At 34.6% G+C, this 22,166-nt stretch overlaps 1 long non-coding RNA gene across 2 annotated transcripts; it reads right to left on the reverse strand.

The window, feature by feature from the left end:
- Positions 1-8,530: 8,530 nt before the first annotated feature.
- On the reverse strand, positions 8,531-13,317 carry LOC120071789. 2 transcript variants are annotated; one of them, XR_005480345.1, is made up of 3 exons: positions 13,148-13,317; positions 11,398-11,507; positions 8,531-9,335 (listed from the first exon to the last, which is right to left on the reverse strand). It is a non-coding gene; the product is annotated as an uncharacterized LOC120071789 (long non-coding RNA). The 2 variants fall into 2 exon arrangements; XR_005480346.1 differs by having other exon boundaries at positions 11,390-11,507.
- Positions 13,318-22,166: the final 8,849 nt, after the last annotated feature.

Consider the following 22,166-nt stretch of genomic DNA (forward strand, 5'->3'; position numbering starts at 1 on the left):
GGCGACAGCGCAAATTTGGGGGTTATATTCTTCCTTAACTCTATTCCAAATTTTGCGCTATTGCATCGCATGTTTACTTTTTGAAAGTTTTATCACCGCATCCTCTTTGATTACCGCAATAATTTAATATTGATAAATTTAGTAAGTCACCACATGTTGTCTCTTTGCCAATTATGATTTCAATGATGAAATACATGCTTATATTTTTTTTTTTTTTTGCTAGAGTCTACTTAATCTTAGAAAAGTCACTTCATGAAATATTTCTAGAAGTTAGAGGTCTGCTAGCTTTCTTTCAAACTAACCCTTTACCAGACTTCCTAAGAACATCGCATGGCTTCTTTCAATCTTTTGGTAATCGGGACATTGCCACATGTTAAATTTGGGGGTGAGGTATTTATTTTCAACCTTGCTATTTTTAGCTCTACACAAATCTACACAAAAAAAAAAAAAAAAAAATCACAAAATATTTACAAGAATGAAAAACCCTAACTATAAAATTATAACAAAAAAAAAAAAAAAAAGATAAAGAAAATTTTGAGAATAACAACTCCACTATCAACACAATGGGGAAACTCATGTTGATAAGAATTAAGTTGTGAAAGACACTTACCCGTAGTTGGATGTCCGCATGATACACATAGAGGTAAGCCAAAACGAAAGTAAGTCGCCAGGATCAACGTATAAATAAATGATCACAACTCCGCTGCCAAGTAGGTATGAGTTTAATCTGAGAAAGAGCGTCTTGCTTGTAGTTGGATGTCCGCATGACATATGTGGGGGCAAGCCAAAATGAAGGCGAGGCACTTGGATCAGCGCAAGGTCAGAAAAAAAAAATAATAATGTCAAAGATATGCAAGGATAAAAATCATTGAACACCCCAGTGAAAAAAATTTTGTAAAATAAATCATGTGATGTCCTGGAAGTTAATAAAGTCCTTTTGAAGGTTAAACTTGCAGTCCCTAGGTCTTAGAAATATTTTAAGAAGCGACTTGAATAAGACTTAAGGAAATTTTGGTGTATAAGTTTTGAAGGAATTATCCTTCAGAAATCTAGGGAAAAAGAATTGCAGTTGACTTTCTAAAGAAAATCTTTAGCTTATGCTTGAGAACAAGCATTGTTTAAATCTGGGGGTGTGATAACGGGAAGAAAAGCATGTTATTACAGTGCTAAGTTATTAAACAATTATGGTTTGAGTTGATAAAATATGTCAGATTGCGTCCAAAAAAGCATTAAGTTAATAACATTGCGGTCGCATACGTTCATCGCATAGGAACAATTAATTTTTGAATTTTTTTGTAGAATATGCGTTGACACAAGGCGAAAAGCGCGATCACAAGAAATCAACGGACGAGCGCAACATTACCGCAAGGCTTTGCGGCGATTTTTGCTCGCAAACATCTGCTCAAGAAGGATTGCCACATAAAGCCAGTGCAACTTGGTGGGCACATCTGAGTGAAAGGCATAATTAATCACGATGGGACAGAAAGCTGATGACGGTCGAATCCGAATTAAGTTGACAAGCCGCTAACGATAATAAGTTCACTCAGCTTTTCGGTGACAAATATTCATCGCATTAGTCAGAGAATTAAAACCATCCCATCTGTGCAATCATAAGAGAGAAGCTGCCCTTCACCCCAAAGCTCTATAAATACCGAAGGCATCCTTCAGAAAAGGGGTTCAGCAGTTCAGCAAGTTCGATTCCTTTTGTTCATAGTTTCAGCCTTGTCTATAGTTTTCTTTTATTTTTAAGGTGGAGCAAGAGAAGGGAAGAGTTGCCGGGAGATCGCTCAGGGAAACTCAAGAGAGAACCTGGAGGCGTAGAAAGCAGAAAGCAAGCCGACTCTCGCGAGAGCGAGATTATCTTTTGAGCAAGAGTAGAAAAGATAGTGTACAAGCCTGGGAAGCAAGAGATTGCTACTAGGCTCTTTATTCTCTTCTTGCATTGTTATTTTTTACTTCAACTTTATATTTATACAATGGAAGTTCTTATTCTACATTTGTTCACTCTCTTAGCACGCATGAGTAGCTAAACTTGTTGAATGGGTTGAGAAGAACTAAGCTAACATGACCTAGGATCTTCATCGCATGCGATTATCTTGTTTTATGTTGTGCCCAACACCCTTTTAGAGCTACTCGAGAGAGAGTCTAAAGAAAGAACCTAAGACTTAAGAGAGCTAGGTTAGAATCTAGACTCGAAAGAACAAGATTAGAACTGCATAAACAAGAGATAAGAACTTAGAGATAAGCTCTGTTTGTCAACCTACATCGCATGCATCCTAGAGATAGGTATGATATTATGTGGTCACCTTGTTTGTGTGTGTGTCATTTTGTCATCGCATAAATAAGAATAGAGGCTTATGTAGGTCCTATAGACTTATCGCATATATCGCATGCCTTCTAGCATTAGAAGCCGTAGCATTCGCATCGAGAGATGGTTTACTATTGTATGTGTGTTGCATGGTCGCATAACATGAACGCATCCTAGGAAAAGTTAGCCGAATCCTTCTCAACTCGTTCACCACATACTCATCGCATCTTCCATTTTATCAACTCTTTTCAAAACTCTGCCGCATTTGTTTATTTTTCATTATCGAAAACAACAAACCAAACAACTATTTGAGTTACCAGTTACCGCAAAGTATTCTTGAAAATTACCACCCCATATTACTTTCCCAAGTCCATAAGTTCGACCATGGACTTACCAGGAAACTCAGTGGGGTTTACACTTGGATTCCACTAAGAAAACTTGAGTGCTCAATGCATTTTCATCATCGCATTTCATCCATAATTCCACCTCATAAAATAAAGCATCAGTGCCCACAATGTAATTACGTTGTATAGTAGCATTTATATGCTGCATAATGAGATGGATGCACGCGTCAATCCAGGGCATCGCTACGCTCTAAGGTAGTGTAGATATACTCCCTAGTTTGTATAATTTTGCCTTTTAGCATAATAGGGCAGCGTAGCTACGCTTCAACCTTACGCTCACCAATTGTTTGATTATGCCTTTCAACATAATGATACGCTTTTGAGAGGGAAAGTACGCTTGGTCCAAGGGTAGAATGGACATTTTATCCTCGAAATTTCTTGTTTCGGTCTATTTGCTCGTTTTCCTAAAATTAAACATAAAAGCATCAATGATCTCAATTTAAGCATTGAACTAACCGAATTCTAAGCCTAAAGAATGCACTTTTAGAGTGTGTTTCACCACCCCAAACTTAAAACTTTGCCAATCCCGAACAAAGAAAGAACAAGAAAAATAGAGAATTTAAACAACTTTGCAAATAACTCAAAACCTCATTATTCAGAATAGGCACATTAGAACCATTAGTAGAAACATTTCAGACACATACTAACATTAAGAGATTTCAATGCCAAATATTATCATCCTTCACGTGTGTGTGCAAGCCCTTTTATTTAATTCCTAATAATTTTTCATGATTGTAAATGAATCTTTTTAGTTTTCCCCCTATTTTGGTTCAGTGAAAATAATCACAATTTTCTTTATCATTCATATAGCAAAAGGATCACTAGATTGACATTTATTCTTTCTCTATTTTTTTCCTTTTTTTTTTCAACATACTTTTCTTTTCCTTTCAATCTAGTAACAAAACTATACAATATATATAGAACTTCCTAACTCATTTCAGGATGTTTCAGGGTGAAAACCTGATTAATTCAAGTAAACTCATGTTTCACCATTAAAGACTTAAACAAACATGGATACCTACTCAAATATGCATGGGAATAAAAAAAAAGAACTTAAAGAAAACTTAATTCAAGAGTATGTCATCCTATTTTCACAGTAGATCATCTAAGATACATATACAAAATAACTCACAGGCCATCATAGCCATCACATACTCATCAAATTCTCAATTAAAGCACACATCATATTTTAGCACTAAAAATCCCAAAAAAAAAAAAATAATCCAAAATCCAGCCATTCCAAGATTAACATGCATAAGTCAATAATTCCCAAATAGCATGCATGGCAGGATAAGCCAAACACAAGTACAAAGTAAGAGAAAGTACGAGTACACCCCTCACCCCAAACTTAAAATTAAGCATTTTCCACAATGCAAGAAAACTAAAGCTAATCACACAACAAAAGAGTGATACAAGTCTGGGCATAAGCAGGGATCTATGAACTTTCGCTAGTAAACTTGTACTTGAAAGTACTAGGCTATGAGAGTAATCCTAAAAATCAATGAACCAAACTAGACAAGGCTCACACGTCAAGTAGGGTCCTAAGGTGGTTCCACTATTTCCTGTATTAAACCACATGGAATCAACAATTCTCACTCACACTGAAATTTAAATAAATAATTATCAGTATTGCAATTGCCAATAAAATAAAATTCAACTTTTCCTTGTCAACCAACTCAACATCACTTTTATAGACATAATTAAGAAAATTCACTGTACCATCTTTGGGGAATCTCACAGGACTAACCATATCTTTTTTTACATGCTTCTCCATTGATTTTCTAAGTTTTAAAGACATATAACCATTGAGAGTTTTAACACAAGTGGAAACATGCTTCTTTTCATAATTCTCTTCTACTTCATCTATCTTATGACAAGAATTTTCAGAATAAAAAAATTTCATTGATCTATAGATATTAAACTTTACCTCTTCATCATCCACTCTTAGGATGAGCTTACCTTCTTGAACATCAATCAAAGCCCTACCTGTGGCAAAAAATGGTCGTCCTAAGATGATCAGGACTTCTGCAACCTCCTCCATATCCAACACAACAAAATCCGTAAGGAAAATAAACTTACCAACTTTAAACAACACGTCCTCAACTATACCTCAAGGGTAAGTAAGAAAACAATCAGCTAGTTAAAGTAATATAGTCGTCGGCTGCACTTCCCCTATATCTAACTTCGTGTACATAAATAATGGCATCAGATTTATTGAGGCTCCTAAATCACATAGGGTCTTACTTACCGTTACATTTCCTATGGTACAAGGGCTTTACTTAATTCTTGATCGTCTTTGAGCAAGGTAGAGCCACACATTCACACAAAAAAATATATGCTTGCTCAATCACAAAGGTTGTTACTCTAGTTTCAACAGACTCTAAGGATAAGATTGCCATAAAAAATGAAATTCGATCACAATCAATCAATGAAGCACATTTTAAAAATGATTATGCTCTATTCATGCATGAGTGAGTCCAAAGCCCTACCTAGTTAAGCCTGCAAAATCGGAAATGGTTTTATATGGCTCTTAACTCGATTTCCCCTACTATAGCTTGAAGGTTCAAGAGCTAAGCTTCCTAGACTCAAAAATGCAATGACACACTTAAGGAAACCAAACTTTTATCCTATTTTTTCTTTTTCTCATTTTCTTACTTTACACAAAAGAGGAACTCTTATCTAGACACATCACCTTCGTTTTGGCTTGTCCACACGGGTTACATGAAAGACATCTAACTACGAGCAATGTCTCCAACAAGGTGTGGAAGCTTACTCATTCCTCGAGGTACCTTAGCTTAGAGGAAAACTACGGGTGTCATAACTGCCCTAGGTTAATCATAACCCTAAAAAAGAGGAATAATCCCCTTCAAATATAACATACAAACTTTCTTTTACTTTACAACATGCTTTGCCTTTTACAAATTATTTTTTTATTTACTCTACACTTGGCTTGTACAATACCAAATGAGAGTTTGGAAAAACAAACTTAGGCATGCATTACTAGGTTGAGGTTTCAGTCACTTAACACCTATTACCTAGGCCTTTCGGAGTGACAACAAAAATATAAGTCCATTAAAATAATTCTAAGCATGCAAAACCTAATTTCATTAGACAAAGAACTTAGGCATGTATGAGAGATAAGAAAAATTTTTAAAACGGTCTAAAAATCATGATCATGCTCTTCAAACATAATTTCATGTAAACCTAATCACAAATAGAGTGTGTCATCAACTACTCATCATAACGAACCAAGCAAGAGAGCAATCAAGCAATTCAAGCACACAAACATTGTTCGAGCACAACGCTCAAGGACCTCAAGCTATCACAACATACCCCAAACGCAACTTAAAATGATACGTTGTCTTTAATGTGTCTCTAATCTAAGCTTAATAAAATAAAGGAATCAAGGGATCAGAAAACCTCTCATGATGACGTTTTTGCACACGGATGGTGGTATGAGGATTACGCTTAAATTGATCTTTTTCTTCTTTTAGGGCAAAAGGGAAAGATCCTACAAAAGAACAACAAGAAGATAAGCAAGAAAGCGGTAAAGGAAAGTAGTAAATTTTATCACCTGGCTCCCTCCAAGAAGGGCAAATTTTTAACATCGTTTGCTCGACGTAATCTGTCCCCTATCAAGGTACAAAGAAAGTTCCATATTTCTCTGGTCCCTTCTTAAATGATTCAATATAGCCCAGAAAGGTTATAAGGCTCTTCATCTTTTGAAGAAAACCACACAAGTCGAATTTATATTTTTTTGAATAAGGCAAAAAAGGTAAAAAGAAATAATTAAAAGACTCAAATGACCTAAAAGAGCCAAAACAAAGAAAAGATACAACTGACTTGTGAGGACTAGAGGAGAAAAATTCAAAAAATATACGAAGTACTAGGAGTTAAAATAGGGTAAGATCTTTCGATCTCTAGCTCTATCACCTGGATGTCGTCAGGTTTAGGCTCCGGATCCTCCTTAGCCTCACAAACTAGAAAGCATGGAGTGATATCTTCATCATCACTGAAGTAATAGCACTCCACAAGGATCTCTACTTTCGAGGTACAAGCGATGGGCTGCTTTAGCACGCTCTTCAATCTCTACACGACCTCTGTCAGTTGAACAATATGGTCTGTCATGCTTTGCAGCCGAGCTTGAACATCCTGCTGAAACTGAAGAGAACTATTAATAAGTTCAGAAATTAAGAACTTCAAAGTCATACCTGGGCACGAATCTCTAGGAAGTTGTTCTTCCTTCTCCATTGCGTCGACATGGACTACCTCATACTTTTGAGCCTCTGAAAAATCCAAGGAATGGTTTGGCAACGGCTCGTCTAGCATCCTAATTAAAGTTGCAAGCTGAGCAAAAATGTCACTCAGACTTTGCAAGTCAGTTCTAGCCTCTACCTCATAGAAAAGACTATCCTGTTGGAAGAGCTCAAACTCCTGCTGCCTATAGAGAGTGTCATGCTGAAGCTCAAAAGCACTATCAGTAAGCTCCATAACCAAAGCCTCTAAAGACTTACCTGGCCTTGAAGACTAAGCATGAGTCAACTGGTGTGGTGCTGTGAAATCTCGGTCGTCCAAGCTCTACTGCCATCATGAGTATCCATGGTCAAAGGACTCCTCCCACCAAGAATGGTGATCCTCGTAGTCCAAATGACCATAATACCGCTCCTCGGAATGATCATGTGGTACTAGATTCCACTGCAACCTCGGGCATGCTTGCGTAGGGTACCCCTCGAATAGGCAACTCCCTCACACCTCTTCTTGCTGCAAACTCCTTTCCATCAAGTGGCCAACTAAGGAAGTTAACTCAGTAATTTGATAGTTAAGCCCATTTACCTCGGCATCAAGATCTGCAACTTGGCTTTCAGATGTCTAAGATCGATTTGGAAATCCTTTCATGCTTAACTGACACAAAAAGAAAATAAATCAAAACAAAATAAACTTTAACTAAAAACTAACTAAGAAGAACTAATTAGCTTCCTTGACATCGACGCCAATTTGACGGAAATCTTTTTCGTGTCGGTCCTAAAAGACTTCCAATAAAATAATTCTTATAATTCACCACAAACAACTTATACCAACTAGTAGTACAAATGGCAAGTCCAGGGTTGAACCACAGGGAAGCACAAAAGATTAGTTCATCGAAGCTCATTTTTAGTTAAAGTAGTAAAATGGGGTGGTTTGGTGTGAATTAGATAAGTTGAATTGCAATAAAATAAAATGCGAGAAAATAAAAGATAGAAATGCAATTAACAGAGATGCTCTAGCCTAGAGGATGAATATCAAAATGACTCAATGTAATCTTGTTCATCGAATTATTCGAATGCAATCTTTATGGTTCTTAATTATGCCCAGCCCAATTGATTGGACATCCAACCAATGGTCCTAAATATCTAATTAGTTAAACATGCTAGATGAATCCATACTAGACACATTTACCTAACCGCATTATGCTTTATGGCTTACGCTAGGATGAATATTTAGTTTCCATCGTCTAACTAAACTTTCAATACAGTTTTCCCTAGGTCAATAGGAACAATACTATTTGTTATATACAATAAATCGCAAGCCTATCTTACCTTTTGTTTCATTCAAGATTAACCCATACTTTTATGCCACGTATTACAAGTCAATCTCTTAAGCATTCAATCATAAAATCCCAAGTAGTTTATCAGAAAATCAAGAGAAAATATGATTACAAAGCGATTCAATAAAAAAGGAAACTCATAATCAAGATATAAAGATTACATTTAAATAAAACTTCAAAGATTACATAGAGTTCAATCCAACATTCTCTAAACTAGAGAAAACCCTAGAACTTACCTTCCCACGGGATGAAGAAGACAAATCTGAGCTCCATTTCAACTAATTACATGATAGAAAGGAAGAAAATTATAAGTAGGAGAGGTAAGAAGATGAAGAAATGGGCTGGAGGGCCAATTGGAGGTGATAAATCTACCCAAAAACGAAGAAGAAATGTTTTATATAGTAGTTGCAGTGTCACAACGCTGCAATGCAATGTTACAACATTGTGAGGCCTCGCACGTGCCGCAACGCTACCCTATTTTTTAGCATTATGGAGGCTACTATCTTGTAGTGTTGTGCAATTCTCGGTTGTGTGTTGCTATGCTCCATCTAGGGGTATTTTCGTCCTTTCACATCCTTTTAAAGCCCAATTGCTCAAATTAGCTCTTAATTGGTCCAAATTAACCCCGAACAGCTCGTAATAACTGATTCCACCTCCAAGATACTCAATACCTATAAAATCATTAAATAAACACATTAAACATAGTAGCGACCTAGAACTAAGAAGAGAAAAATAACACAATTTTGGTGCTATTAGAGACCCCATTTAATTTTACTGTTCCACAAGTCTCCAGGAAATCATGAATATGTTCATGAAGGTCCTCATTCAATGTTCCTCTAAATGCACCATCTCACGCAATTTGAATTAAACCAGGCTTTAATTCGAAATTGTTTGCATTTGTCAAATTCGATTCGAGGCTGTGACACAAGAACAGTTGGCTGGAAATAATCTCCAATGGTCATCGCATTCACTTGTTTTCCCATTGTGTCAAATTCAATTCTCAAAGTCCTCCCGACTCTTCTCAATATTTGTTCGATTTCTGGATCCAATGGCAAAATATTAGATCGACGATTTTGTCGTATACATCGAATACTTTAGACAAAATAAAAATAATTAAAATAAAATATAACCCAAATTAAGACTAACATCGTTTTCATAATATTAAACAAAAGTTATATTGTCAATTTTCGGCAATGACGCCAAAAGCTTGACAGGCACGCAAGTGTATATATCGTAGTAGTAAATCTTGAATGAGGTATCGTCCTCGAGGATTTGATTTGAAGAATTTTTTGCTAACTGTTGTTATTTATGAGCTAATTTTATTTGGACAATCAACAATTAAGGTTCATTATTGCAATTAATTAAATCAGAAAGAAAAACCAACAATTCAATGAGATAATGGATCTAGAATATTGTTCCGCTATGAAATTCCAATCAATTATTAACAGATGAATCAATTGTTTAGATCGAATGAGCCTGGAAGTCTATAATCAGGATATACTTTTCCAAACTCGACTTGTTCTATCATAATTATACCAAATTGAATCTCTTCCACATTGAAAATCATGTCGCATTATGTTCCTTCATTTTCAAACTCCATCATTCTCTAGTCATTCTCATGCATTATTGAATAATAGATTAATCAGTTAGTTCCAGCCAAACTTCTCTTTCTCAAATAGAAAATTCAGCATAACATACATTCGTTTAAGGATAAATCAAATATATGGGTTCACATGGAGGAATTAAAATTCAATCACCATATAATTAATTCAAACGTTAAAGTTTATTTAAGAAAACTCATAGCAATAACAACACCCTAGAATTGAGAGGCTTGGCTACTAATGTTTCTAAAAACAAAAGATTTAAAACAGAAAATCATCATGTAGGATAAGAAAGATAGAAAAATAGATGATGCAATCTCCCTTCACCGTATTTGTGACACAATCTCGATCTCTCAAACTTTCGTTGTTGATTTCCAAATCAATCTTAGTAATGGCTTGATTCTCTAGATGTCTCTCTTTAAATTAGGTTGAAATCTTACTGAGTTGTGACTTTTTTTTTTTTGTTCAAATGGCGCAGATCTCTTTTTAACATAGTGCTCACAGTGTAATTACATTGTATAGCAGCATTGCTACATTGCATAATGAGATGGATGCAAGCATCAATCGGAAGCGTTAGGTAGTGTAGCTAGGTTCCCTTGTTTATATGATTCTTTCTTTCAATGTAATAGAGCAGCATAGTTACGCTCCAACCTTATGCTCCCCAATTGTTTGATTATGCTTTTTAGTGTAACACTATGTTCTTGAAAGGGTAATTATGCTCAATCCAGGGGTAAAATGGTCATTTTATCCTTGAAATTTCTTACTCGATTTCCTACAATTAAACATAGACAACATTAACAATCTCAATTTAAGCATTAAACTACCTTAATTATAAGCCCAAAGAATGCACTTTTGGAGTGCATTTCACTACTTCTCTAATGATGATGATGATGTCATGCCATGCTTGCCAGTTTGTGAGACTAAGGAGGATCTCCAGCTTAAACCCGACAACATCCAGGTGATAGAGTTAGAGGTTAAAAGACCTCGTCCTATTCTAACTTTTAGTATTTCATATATCTTTTTAATTTTTCTCCTCTAGTTCTCATGAGTCTGTTGAGTTTTTTCTTTCTTTCAACCCTTTTGGGTCATTTGAGTCTTTTGATTTTTTTTTTTCTTTTTCCCTTTTTTCCCTAATTCCAAAAACAACAAATTCAACCTGTCTAGTTCTCTCCAAAAGATTAGGAGCCTTATAGGCTTAGCAAGCTATATCAACTCATCTAAGAAGGGACCAAAGAAATATGAGAATTTCTTTATACCTTGACAAAAGACAAGTCACGTCGATCAACCAACGTTAAAAATTTACGTTTCCTAAAGGTAGCCAGGTTTCAAATTTTACTACTTTCCTTTACTGCTTTTGTCACACCCCACCCCAGATTATCCTACCCAAACTAGGATGAACTGTAAACGATAGTAGCCCCCAAGCATGCAATGGAGTCTACCATCAAATTTGTCTTGAACTTAAAACTCAAGTTGAAAGAACTACATTACTTACACACTTACATAACCATGATCCTATTAAAAACTCCATGCTTGGCTACATATAACAACAAACTGATGAGTCGAATAGCAGCTTCTGTTCCTCTAATCCCCTATTGAAACTCAGAAGTAACCTGGTGGGAAAAAAATATTTTAAAAAGGTTGAGCTAAAAAATTGTCCAGTGAGTGGTGAGATTTTAGGAAAATAATTTGAGAAAATCATAATCATACTAGAGAGCGATACAGGTTCTGTAAATTGATTTAAAACATGGGCAACTTGAAAACTTAAGAGAGTTAACAAATATAGAATATCATAAACATATTCTTGCAATCATAAGCATAAACTGCAAATCGATATAAAACTTGAACAATTTAGAAGGTTGAGAATTATAGCATAAATTAAATCATAAGCATTCTTTTGCAAACGTGAACATGGACTTGTTAAAACCTTCACCAAACCTGTACCCAAACATGGTAATACTATATACGGAGGAGCTCGATGTATGTAGTAGAGAAACATGGTCATACTATACCTTGAGCAAGCTCCAGATGCATAGCAGAGCAAACATAGTCATACTAATTACCGAGCAACCTCAAGGTAAATAGTAGAGAAACATGGTCATACGTGCACGCATAGCAGTCCCCAAAAGGCAAACACCTCGACACACGACCCAAAGCCTATGTGTGTGCTGAAGTGGGTCTCAAATACACTATATATATCATAGCTATACTATAGAAACATATCCACATCAGTGTAGGGGGAAATCGCCATGGGTACAACGATCTAGTGGTTTGAAAACCACTTTAATCTTAAACACATGAATTTGTTCCTTTTGAAAATCTTGCTTTCACATATTTTGTAAATCGTTCTAAAAAGCATGTTCTTTCTTATAAAGATTTCATAACTTTAGAAATTCACATAAAACATATTTTCTCTAGAATACTCTAAAACATAAAATTTTGCTGATAGCATGACCTTACTTGAAAATCTTGATAATCATCTTCGAAAGTCACAAGATAAATCTTCTAAATTATTTTTTAAGATAAAATCATGGAATTCGCTACATTTTCTTGAACTCGCCGATGAATTTCTAAAACTATACATAAAAATAAATTTCATGAAATCTCGTAATATTTACTGAATAATAAATTTTATAAAATAAACCACTCTCGGTTTGCCCTGAAATATCAATTCAAATGTTGAATTGATATTTGAATTAATTTCAACCCTTAATTAACTTAATCCTTGAAATAATTTAGTTTTAGTCTTAATTTCCTTCAATCTTGTGGACTATTTTTGTATTTTCATTTAAACCCATTTTCCACTTTCCTGATTAAAAGAATCACACATGCAGAGTACTTCTCTTCCCACATGTACTTTTCTTCTCTCCTCTAGTGTCACTTCTCAATTTCTTGCTCTCTCACCACATATACCAAGAATAGCAAGTTTTCCCTCTCAACCTCTCTCTTCATGTGGAAATTTATGTTACTATTATTTTATTGTTCTTTTTCTAATATGTACTTAATTATTAACAAAGAATAAGTTTCGAAGAGAAAATTATTTACCAACCATTTCTTGGCCTCAAATTGTTATTCTGTTCTTCTAAATTGCTTGCTTTCCTCTACAAATTCATCAATCAATTTGTATCAATAACCATCTCAAACTCTCTATGTGATTTTGGGCCACACCCATGTCAAAAGCATATGCAATTGAAGAAAAATAGTATAGACCCAAACAATTCTATTTCAAAAATTCATTTCTTATAAAACTTACCAAAATATGTAGTCTTTATCTACCATTCTTCCAAAATCCTTCACGCCAACTTCTTGCTTGCTTTAGTTCTTCATCCATGATTTCTCCCTTTTTCTCTCTCCCCTTCATTCTCTCTAAAAACTTCCTCCATAAAATCCATCTTCTTCCCTACCTAAGCTCTTGCTCCCTTTCTTATTTCCTTTATGTTTTTCTTTCTCAAAATTTCAATTTAAAGATGTCTTATTATTTACTATTATTATTTTTTCCCACTTGCCATTACTCCATAAACCCATCTCACATGACACATGCCACCCAAAAACCATATTTGTGAAATTTCGGCTGATTTAGTTATTATACATTTATTTGTTTGTTCTTTTTAACAAAATAGCACAAAATGACATATATGCCCTTCATACTCTTGATTTTCTCTTTTTGCCATTACTTCCAAGTCCAACCTCTCTTCTTACACATTGTTTCTACACTAATAAAAAAAATAATTTATTTTCACTATCAAATTTTCCTTTCTTCTCTTTCATTTATATGCTTATTTAATTCAATTCAAGATTTTTTTTATTTCCAATTAGCTCCCAAATCTTCCCTTTTAACAAAATAATTCAAAATAAACAACTCATTGTTTTCCAAATTTACCAAAATACCATGAGATATAAAAGTGGGTCTTACGACTTTCTGTTTAACTTCTTGTTTTTCTTTTGTATGTTTTTTTACTTGGTCTTAAAAGAAGAAGAAGATCAATCCAAGCGCGAGCCCTCTTACTTCATTCCCTGCACGTGAATGTCATCAGGGGATGTTTTCTATTCCCTCGACTCTTTTTATTTTTGGGCTTAGATCAAAGATACATTAGGGCCAATATATCATTTTAAGTTGGTGGTGGGGTATTTGTGATGGTTTGGAGTTCTCGAGTGTTGTGCTCAGACAATGTTTGTATGTTTGAATTGCTTGATTGCACTTTTGCTTGGTTTGTTATGATGAATAGATGATGACATGCCCTCTTTGTGATTAGACTTGTATGAGATGATGTTTGAAGAACATAATCATGATTTTTAGCCCGTTTTAAAAAAAAAAATTCTTATCTCGCATGCCTCTTTTGGTTCTTTGTCTAACAAAATTAGGTTTTGCATGCTTAGATTGGTATTATGTGGCTTATATTTTTGTTGTCACCTCGAAAGGCCTAGGTGATAGATGTTAAGTAACCAAAAGCTCACCCTAGTAATGCATGCCTAAGTTTTTTGCTAAAGTCTTATTTTGTATTGTAAAAGCCAAGTGTAGAGTAAATAAAAGAAAGTTTGTAAAAAAGAAAAGCATGTTGTAGAGGAAAAGCAAATTTGTATGTTATTTTTTAAGGGGATTACTCCTCTTTCTTGAGGTTATCATTAACCTGGGGCAGCTATGACACCCATAGTTTTCCACTATGCAAAAGTACCCCTGAGAAACAAGTAAGCTTAGACACCTTGTTAGGAGACGTTGCTCACAGTTGGATGTCTTTCGCGTAACCCGTATGGGCAAGCCAAAACGAAGGTGATGCATCTACATAAGGTCTTCTCTTTTGTGTAAAGTAAGAAATTGAGAAAAAGACAAAAATAGAATAAAAGTTTGGTTCCTTTAAGTGTGTTATTGCATTATTGAGTCTAGAAAACTTAGCTCTTGAGCTTCGAGCCAGAGTAGGGGAAAAACAAATTGAGAGCCTTATAAAATCATTTCGGCTTGTGTAGGCTTAATTAGTAGGGTTTTGGACTCATTCATACATGAATAGATTTAGGATCATTCTTAAAATGTGCTTCATTGATTGATTGTGATCAAATTTCATTTTTTATTACAAATCTTATCTTAGGAGACTATTGAGACTAGAGCAATGACCCTTATGATTGAGCAAGCATATTTTTGTGTGACTGTGTGATTCTACCTTGCTCGAGGACGATCAAGAATTAAGTTGGGGGTGTTTAATAGCACTGAAAATGTGCCATCTTGCTTCGCTTAATTCAAGGTCATTACTGTGTTTAATGTGTTTATTTAGTGTTTTTACGGGTTCTTTACTGGATCGTCAGCTACTAGAATTAGCTATTGGACTTGAAATGCTTTGATTCGATCCTGCAATATTAGAACCAAGTGAATCAGCCTTTTATTTCATTCCAAAAGCACCAGATTTGGTGAGGACGTATGCCAGTAGACATGCCTGTAGAGGGGAAGTGTCACTGAGCTACCTACCCCCTACATTGTGCAGCATAGCGTCGTGGCACTGTCGCAACTCTATAGATGCAATTCTTCATTTTAGGGCAGAGGTCATCCTCTCAATCGACTCCTAGCCAATTTTCCCCTCTTCTTACCTCTCTACTTGTATTTTTCTTCTCTACTTCTCATGTAATTAAGAAAAACATGTCGAGTTTTCTCTTCTCCATCTCCATAGGAAGGTATGACCTAGTTTTCTAGCTTAAGGGTTTTGAAACAGTGTAAATTTTGGGAGTTTTATTTGAATGTAATTTTTACATCTTGATTTTTTCTAATAGACTACTTGAGAATTCTTGGTTGAATGTTTAGGGTTAACTTTCAATATGTGACATGAAATTGTTTCTTGATCCATGAGAAGCAATAGGTTAGTTATGCTTGCATTTTTGTTATCTATAACAAAGAGTATTTCCTTATCAACCAAAAGAAAATTACATTGAATATTTAATTAGACGGTGGAAGTCAAATGTTCATCGTAGCATAATCCCTAGAACTTAATGTGGTTGGTTAATCATGTTTAATATGGATTCATTTAAGTATGTTTAGCTAATTAGGTAATTAGGACCATTGGTTGGATTTTCAATCAATTGGGCTAGGGATAGTCAAGAATCTAAAATTACATTTAGATAATTTGATGATCAAAGTTACATTAAGCAATTCCATTTCCTTAGGCTAGGATTCCTTGGTTAGTTGCATTTCTATCTTTTTACTTTCTTGCACTTTATTTTCTATGCATTTCCAATTATCTAATCCATACCAAACCCCTCATTTACCGCTTTAACTAAAAATGAGCTTTGAGAAACTAATTTTTAGTGCTTCCTTGTGGTTTGATCTAGACTTATCACTTGTGCTACTCAGTAGTATTAGTTGTTAGTTCGTGATTATAAATTTTATTTCATTGTCAGAGAGAGGTTTATGACATTCATCTATTACTCGATCAAATACTAGGGTAGATATGAAGAATCAGCTGAACAACAACCAAGACCCTTTCCAAATACCTAAAGGAATGTGGAATTGTTCTACAATACATTATGTCGAGGCAAATACAACATGAATGGTACGGCAGAAAGGAAAAATAGAATACTTAAAGATATAGTGAGAAGTATGATTAGTCATTCTTCTTTACCAAAATTTCTCTGAGGTGAGGCATTAAAGACTGCAGCATGTCCTCAATAGAGTACTGATAACACGCGTAAGTGCACACGTCGAATAATAATAAAGTTAAAAAAGGCATAAGAGATCGAGTATCGTCCTTAGGGAATCAGATTAATATTCTTTTAGCTATTTAGAGATCGTTCCATATTTATTTAAGGGACCGACTTCAATGAAAAAACAAATTAAACTAATCTAAGAAAGCAACAAAAATGATTGAATATGAAGATTATCAACAAAGAGACATTTTAGAAATCAAAGACATCATTGATTTAATTGCTTGACTCTTGAAGTAATTAACACGACACCTAGATCTAGAAGTCTTTTATCCGGATCGTCCTGCTCACTTTTACTTAATCACTAATTACTAATCTCTTGAAACTAGATAATTAAGCAAATTATTATACTCTTCGTTAACAACCTCTATCGTTATTCAACTACACTCGTGTATTCAAGCTATAGTCTAACATGCATGATCTAATATAGAACTTACTCTCTCAAGCAAGATTCAAAGCATAAAAACATTCAAACATTGGTCAAACATTCAAAGGCTAGAATGGTCATGCTAGAAAGCGTAAATGTAAATTAACATTCAAGAAACAAATTGTTCTATGGTCAAACCTACATCTACCCCTAAACAATGAGAAATTCAAAAATACAAAAGGAAAGAAGAGTTGTCTGGCTTCCAATCACATTCCCATGATGAATTTGACCCTCGAACGATCTTCGGTCACTTAAGCATCATGAAGAAACCATATTCTGCTCTAAACCCTCTCTCCAGGCCTCAAGAACTCAAAATTTCAATTAGAAGCTGGCCAAAAACCCTAGGTTAAATAGGCATGATTTTCGAAAAGTGCAGATTTTTTCAAAAAAAGAAGGAAAGTCGGACCTTTCCATGACGCACACACAATGACGGATGACAGTCAAAGGTTTTTAATCACGCATAAAAGATGATGGACAGCAAAAATCTGCACATAAACCTCTCGAAAAAATGCGTCGAGGATAGCATTGTTGTGCTTTGCTCAACGCTATCCTTTTTCTCCACATCTTCATGTTTTCTTCTATGTTTTCTTTCCTCTTTTCAATACTTGGCTCGAATTTGACTTCATTGAGCTTATTATGGTCCTTTTTTTTTTTACTCATTTTGACATTTAATCTCTATCCCAAACATACCCTGAAAATACTGTCAAACACCATCAAATCTAACAAGAATCATGTAAAAACTATCCTAAATCAAGAGCAAATAATGCACATTTTAGGCCTGTTTCACTATCCAAAACTTAGAATTTTCCTAGTCTTGAGCAAAAATAGAATAAAACCAAAGGGAAGATTCTAAATAAACATGCAATTGATTCAAGCCTCAATAGTAAGAATAATATGCTAGATCCATAAGTAGAAATATTCAAGCACATCTTTTATTACAAAATTTTAAGGCCAAATCTTTTCATTCTCTGCATGTGTGTGTACAAATCATATTTAATTCAAAACTCAGAAACCAATTTTAGATTTAGTTGAGCTTCTCCAGTTTTCTCCTATTCTAATATCATGCACCAATCTTCAAGCATCAAAGTATTCAAGAAGGTAATATATCAACTAAGGTGCCTGAAGTAACTCACTAGAGGGATCCCTAAACTTGTATTCTCTTACCTAGTGCCACTAACTTTCACACATCACTGCAAGGACTCATATCTAGTCAATTCTCAGGCATCTTAACTGATCACAACAAAGGCAATTCTTTTTACCTCTATCCATGCATACATATTAAATGTAATAATATAATTTCAGTAACTTTCGAGGACATTTCAGTAACTTTATTATGATTTCAGTAACTTACATGTAGTAATATAATTTCAGTAGCTTCTCCAGTTTTTCATGAACTTTCGAGGACGAAAGTTCTTTAAGGAGGGAAGAATGTAACACCCCGCAAATTTTTTTAGTAATAATATAATTTCAGTAACTTTATTATTTGGAATTTCAGTCATTGGTATTAGTTGGAGGGCATTTTTGGAATTTTGGACTTCAAGTGTAAGTGGGGGAATTTAATTGTTGGCGTGAAATTATTTAAATTGGAAAATTAATGGCAGGAATGAATTTTCTTTTGAAACTGAAAGGAATTTAATAGTATACAACGAAAAGGAATTAAATGTAATTATATTTACTTCCTTTTTTGTTTTATTATTATTATTGTTGTTGTTGTTGTTTTTTTATAAAAAAATCAAACCCCACCCCCCTTTTCTTTCTCACGTTCGTGAGCCAGTCCAACACTGCCCAAAGTCGCCGCGTCAGTTTCTTCTTCATGACCTCCGTCCACCACTGCTTAAGCGTTGTTCGCTTTTGCCGTCACTAGATCTATCGATTTGGGTAAGATTTTTGTCATTTGGGTTTGTTTTCGGTTGATTCTTGAATATTCATTTACTTTTGGCATCAATTGGTTGATACTCATTGTGTTTCAACTTTGGATTCAAGTTTGCAAAGGTATTGAGGTGTTGTTCAGTAAAGTTGGAGTTTGTTTTAGCGAGTTTTGGTAAGTTTTATGCTTTGATTACCCTCTTGTGGATTAATTTTGGTTGTTGAGAAATTTTAGTAAAGTCATTTGGAAGTGATTTTTGACGAAGTTACATATGGATAATTTATTTGAGACATTAGTAGTAAAGTATGTATTTGATTCAAGCTGTAATCATGTAAGCTTAATTTCAAATTATGATTAAGGGGTTGATTCAAGAATTTCATTCAAGATGAAGAAGAGTTTGGTTTGCTAATTCTTTGGGCTTAAAATTGGAAGTTTTGAAGGTGAATTCGAATTGGACCACACCTTAGGTAAGGTTATCTGGAAATATTTTGTAATATTTGGGTGTTTGGAATTTGGCCTTAACTATTAATTTTAAAGCTTGGTTTATGTTTGGGCTTGATTAAGGATTCAAGAATTTCACAAAGATTCAATTGTTTTTTGGTTCGACCTAATATCAAGGTAAGTAATCTTACTACTAGAACTGCCCACATGCCAGACATTAGATGTATGCTAGCATGTTAAATGAAGGTTATGGCAGAATGAAAGCATGAAAGATTGATAGTATAACATGATTAAAGTATGTTTTGTTACGAGATCCGAATTATTTATTTATGCACATAGACACTTGAATGCTAGCATGAGATGGTATGTGCTTCCATAGTTGTATTTGATCTAATGATGTTGAGGTATACATGTATGTTGTAGAACCATGATGTTAAGGTATATGTGTATGTTGTAAAGCCATGATGTTGAGGTTTATATGTATGTCATAGATTCGTTCAGTGATGATTATGATGTTGAGACTGTGCAAATGTCCTTACTAATTAGTTAGATGCCCATTAGATTTTGTGTTTCCTTCGAGATTCACCAGTTTGTGTTTCCTTCGGGATTCACCAGTTTTTGTTCCTTTCGGGATTCACCAGTTTTTGTCTCCTTCGGGATTCACTAGAGGTAGTGGGCATACTTAACTACAGTAGGATAGGACTCAGTCTTCTTCTTGTTTCATGTGCATATGTGTCCCATGAGGACTAGAGCAGTTATACGTTTCACCAGAGGTGAGTATCTAGAGGACATAGATACCCAGCCTGACCCCAGTAGTGGGGTTACTTAACTGAGTATTTTATACTCATTTTTTCTCATGTTGTTGTTTCAGATAAGGGTAGAGATGCATCGGCGATGGACAAGTGGAATTCGTGATTGAGCCATTGGGACTAGTTTTTACGCTTCCGCTTATGAGATTTAAAGTTCTTTTCATGTTTCTCTTAATTTTTAGTTTTGATGTTTAAAACTTACTTTTAAGAATCGTTTTTCAGATTTATTTATTATCCTTTATGATTTATGGGTATCCTACTATTGATTTAGTATTTGAATTTAATGAAAGTCTTTTGAACCTACCTTATTTAATTAGCATTTATTTTGCCATAACCGAGTGTCATTTTGAGTTCCATGCATGCATGTATTTAGTAGCGGCCTAACTTAAGTCCTAATGGGTCGGGTCGTTACATTAAAAGTTTATATTTTTCTTAACTTTTTCTTTGAATGATATTATGTTCTTCCACTTTTTCTTTTGTGCACAATCATTTTTTTTTCAATAGGCGAATACAATCTTTTCTTTTTTCATAGTATCACATTACAAACTATCATGCAACACAACTCTCTAACTGATGAGGCCTTTCGAGATGACAACTAGATTAACTCAAATTAACTCATTATTTAGTTAAAGGTTATGAATTACAGTGACTACATGTTAAAAATAAAATAGACTCCAAAGGGGACTTAAATAAATCATAATTCAAGAATATGCTATTTCTATTTTCCCAGTAAATTATCTAACGTGCATATTCAAAGTACATCATAGACAATTATCATCAAAAGCATACATATAAACTTTCTCAACATCATATCTACTAAAAGAAATCGAAAAAATTACTCCAATTTTTTGCTCATTAAATTAACATGAATAACATCGATAATTTCCTAATTAACATGCATCCCAAGATAAAAACAACTCTTATACAAAAGTATGTAGTATGCCTCCCACCCCAAACTTAGAATGATGCATTATCCCCAATACATGAAAAAGAATATAACAGTCACACAAAATAATTGGTACAAGCCTGGGAATGTGCGGGAGTCCATCAAAATAGGTTGGTAGCAAGAGTACTTTGTGTTACTAATCGGCTCATGTAAGAGAGACTAGAAAATTATTAGGACTCTCATGGAAGCCAACCTAAGAAAATACAATAAAAGAAATTATTAAAATAACATGAACCAATAAAACTTGGGTTTCCTCTCAAGAAGGCGCTAGGTTTAACGTCTTAAGCTAGATGAAAAGAGATTCTTATCAAGTTACATAAAAATTCTCCCATTTTTCATAGCATTTCTTGTTCAAATCAATGTAACTTACTAAGGCTAGTAGGCTTTCCCTCTTTTCCTGGGCTTCTAACAACAGAAAAATATTTTTTTTTATTTTTCATATATGGAAAGTGAAAAGAAAAAGACTCAAAATCAGAAAAATCAGAAAAATATTGACAAGGCTCGTGATATGTAATGAAAGAATCAACAAAAATAGGAGGATTTTCAAAGGATAAATAATTTAGTTTTTCAACCGCAAACTTTATCTCTTGAATATCTTCCTCAACATGAAGCAAAAATTCTTCCTCATTCTCACAAACCAACTCCTTGGTTGACTCTACTTGAAGGGGTTCAAACAGGAGAGAAGGTTCGATAACGGGAGGACTCTCTAGAGATGACAAACAAGGTTTTTCATCCTTTACCTTAATCTCTTGGCCATCCTTAAGAAAATAAAGCATAATTTCTCTCTAAATCTCACAAACCTTATCTTTAAAATTTCTCACCTCCCTCTAACTCATCCTCATCCTCATCCTCACAATATACAACCCTAAGACTCCCTACCTTGGTGGGATTGGAAGTATTGCCCTTACTTAAGGCTCTAATTGGTTCAACCATCAGACTAGGTTGACTACTTGTACAGTTTAGGGAAGCCTCATTCTTTACCACTAAGACTTCTGCTTTAGCTTCTATACTCTTCACAGTTCATTTGTCTAGATTCCCTTGCAGCTCACTTATAACCCTTACACTCCTCTCACAATCTAAGATGTAGTCTTGCATCATCTT

This window comes from Benincasa hispida, chromosome 2 (assembly GCF_009727055.1).
Source record: "Benincasa hispida cultivar B227 chromosome 2, ASM972705v1, whole genome shotgun sequence".
NCBI classification, from domain to species: domain Eukaryota; kingdom Viridiplantae; phylum Streptophyta; class Magnoliopsida; order Cucurbitales; family Cucurbitaceae; genus Benincasa; species Benincasa hispida.